This window comes from Ceratotherium simum, chromosome 3 (genome assembly GCF_057802395.1).
Source record: "Ceratotherium simum simum isolate JZ-2026a chromosome 3, ASM5780239v1, whole genome shotgun sequence".
In the NCBI taxonomy this organism is placed as follows: Eukaryota; Metazoa; Chordata; class Mammalia; order Perissodactyla; family Rhinocerotidae; genus Ceratotherium; species Ceratotherium simum.
The window spans coordinates 60,507,881-60,511,293 of NC_141902.1; positions in this window are offsets into that span (position 1 = coordinate 60,507,881).

Consider the following 3,413-nt stretch of genomic DNA (forward strand, 5'->3'; position numbering starts at 1 on the left):
AGGTCCTGCTATGTAACATAAACAATACTGACAGGAAGAGCGGGTACCAATATTTCGAGGCCCTATAATGTCCCAGGTGCTGTTCTGAGTGACTTGATCACACGCCCTGTCTCATCAGTCCTCACAATAGCCAGTGAGGCTCGGAGGTGAAGGGAAGCGTCCGTGTCACACAGTGTGACAAGTGGTGGGGCGGGGATCTGAACGAGACCTGGGTGACCCGAAAGCCTTGTTCTACCACTAGGTCAGTGGCCTTCAAACTTCTTTGAAAAAAAATACATTTTCCACATAATTCAGTGTATACACACACACACACACACCCTTATAACTAAAGTAGACGTTTCACAAAATAACACCCTTATTACCTAGGATGCGTATAATGTTTTTATTCTATTCCGTTTCCTTTCTAAAAGAGATCGTTCGTGACTCACTAAATTCTTTGCAACCCATTCTTGCCACTCAACCCTCAGTTTGGAAAACGCTGCACACTCCCACACCGTGTGGGAGACTGTCTACGCGCTGCCCTGGGAGGTGGGGAGTGGTGTGCCCGTTTTACAGATGAGGAAGGGAGATTCAGGAAGGAGGAGTGATCTGGCCCCAGCCCTGACCACACAGCTTGCGATTGCTCAGTGTCTCAGCTGTCCCTCAACCCCTCCCCTAAGCCATAGGCTCCATTAGGGGAAGCACCACATCTGTCTGTTCCCTCCCTGTGTCTGCCCAGTCTGGTGTGGAGCAGCCCCTAGTAACTGTTTGTTGAACAAATGAATGATGCTGGGTGCTAGGGCACCACTTCTGGGATGCGGCCTCCACAGCCCTCCAGGCTCCATTCCAGAGTTCTCTCCGGCTTCTCTCGAGTGCCCATACTCCCACCTTGAGGAGGAGGCCTTCTTCTGTCTCCCATAGGCAGGGCTGGCTCAGCCTCACAGGCCTCCAGGTCAAAGGTTATAACCAAGAGGACTGGGAAGACTTTCAGGGAGAGGAAGTGATGGGCCCTCTCAGGGGCCACTGCAGGGAGCCCCCACAGCCCACCACCTGGGGAGCCAGGAAGGAGGAGCTGTGACCATTCGGTGGGGGCAGAAAGGAAAGCGCACGGAAGAGCAAAGGGAGCAGTGGAACGCCGTTCATCTCCAGGAGCCTGGGGGGGCGGGGAGCCAGAGGCGGGGTCAGGTCCACATCCTTGTAGGCTGGAGGCTGGAGTGTCCTTATTTGTTAATGCGGAAACAATACAAGGCAGCCGTGGCAGCCTTCACCAGAAGTTTGCCCTTAGACACAGAGGGAGCTCGGTCTGCCTGTCCATTCCACTGGCCCAGGACTGGAGACTGAGCTGTGGGATCCTAACAATGCTAATGAAGGGGTCCTAAGGATCGAGACAGCACCTGGGTATGGCAGGAGGCCCAGAGGAGAGGGTGGAGGGGAGAGTGGGGCATGGAAGCCAGCTCGGATGTGTCCTGAGGGCCGAGAGCCAGCTAAGGGTGGGGAGCTGTGGGGAGACTGCCTCAGAGCCGTGTCTCAGAAGACCTGGGGAGGAAGAGGGTGAGAAGAATGGACTGGAAGGGGGCAACGCCCCCTAGGAGGCTGTCCAGTCCTCCAGGCCCAAGGCTCCTTCCCCACAGGGAAGTCTCCATCTCCCTGTGCCGGAGGACACCAGTCCCTTGGCTGTTTCTCCCTTGGCTTTTATCCTGAAGGGGCTACTCTGTCCTGTTGTAGATGATTCCATTTGCCGCAGCACCAGTGCAGAGGAGAACTCAAAGGGATGAGCCAGCACTTTGGACAGCTAAGTCCCCACCCCCAGCAATAAGGTATGGTCACCTCATCCGTGCCCTCGCCACACTATGGCTGCCTCGTTCTGTGGACCTCAAGACGACCTCCTCCCCAAAACATACCTCCACCTGTTGGGCTGTGGGGTCCAGGGCCACTCCCTCCCACTCCCCGCGTAGCAGAATGATGGATCTCACCAGAGCCAGAATACCTGAGTCTAAGCCCCAAGTTGGCTGCTTCCTGACTGGGTGACCTTGGGCAGGTTATTTCAGTGCTCTGAGCCTTGGTTTACCCATCTATAAAATGGGAAATAATAGTACTTAGCTTATAAGACTGTTATGGGGATTGAATGGACCATGCAGATGAAGTGATGGCACCTGGTAAGCGTTGACAGGAGGTGGGGTGATTGTTTTTATTATCTTCATTTCTCACACATGCACCGAGCAGTGTCTTAGCGAGGACTGTGTTGGAGGTGGTGGTGGGGGCTGGGATAAAGACCCTCAGATGGCCAGGGCCTTCCTTCAAGGAGCTGAGTGTCCAGAGAGAGAGACAGACAGTGAAAAGCTGAAGGAGCCCTGTTCTGGGACGCTGCTCATCTCATGCTGCAGCACGCAGCTGGATTTCCACAAGGGAGAGCGGGTGGCGGGGTGTGTGACCTACATGGACAGTCAAGGTCTGGGGACTTTGGAGGTGGCAGGACTCCCCTCCCCCTGGTGCCCTGCTGAACAGCTCTCAGTTTCTGGTTTCTGCTGTGTTCCAGAGCCATAGAGACTCACACCCAGGTCTTCAGCCTCCAGATTCAGTGCTTCCCCTAAGAAACCACAAAACCAAGCTCCCCAGTCTCCTTCTTGCTGCTGGCACCCATTCCCTGTCCCAGAACATCCAAGCAGAAGGAACCCGTGTGTATGGAGTTGGCTGTACCCTCTTTAGATCTGAGACTAAGGTCTGGTCGGGAAGGGGCTAGCTTGGGCCCTGCAGGGATCCGGTCAGACCCAGCTGGAACCCAGGTCCCTCGACTCCCAGACTGGGGCTCTCTCTCCAACCTCGCAGCACCCCTCCACGTCCCCCTCTGCCTCTTGCACCGGGAGGGGTCGAGAGGGGGGAAGAGCGGGAGCCCTCCTGACCAGGCGCACTCACTCTCCCCAGGAGCTCTTAGGCCTGACATTAATTGGATTTCTCTTTTTTGCTCCTAACGTTATCTTTAAATCTTCGTCTTTCCTCCTCTCATTTTAGGTTTTTATCATCCACCTCACGTTTTTTATCTCACATTCCTACTTAGACCCCCTTTATCAATCCTCCCATTTTTTTGCACTTTAAACAATTAATTTATTATCTTTTTTACTTTTTGATTTAGAGCCAGTCTTTCAGTTGCTCCAAGTGAATCCTTCTCACTTACATATTTTTAGCTTTTTATTTCCCAGGTTCTAATATTTTATTTTTTAAAAATCCAATTGATTTTATTATTCTTAAGCTATTTTTGGCTCTTGAATTCCTTTTAATATTTGATTTATAAAATTTTATCATCTTATTTTCATTCTTAATTTTGACCTTTTGTGATTCTCTTATCCTGCCTTTATTATCTCACTCTATTCTTTATTTCCCCCTCCTCTTGCTCCCTTTTTGTAACCTCTTTACCTGGGGATGGGTGTTGACACCAG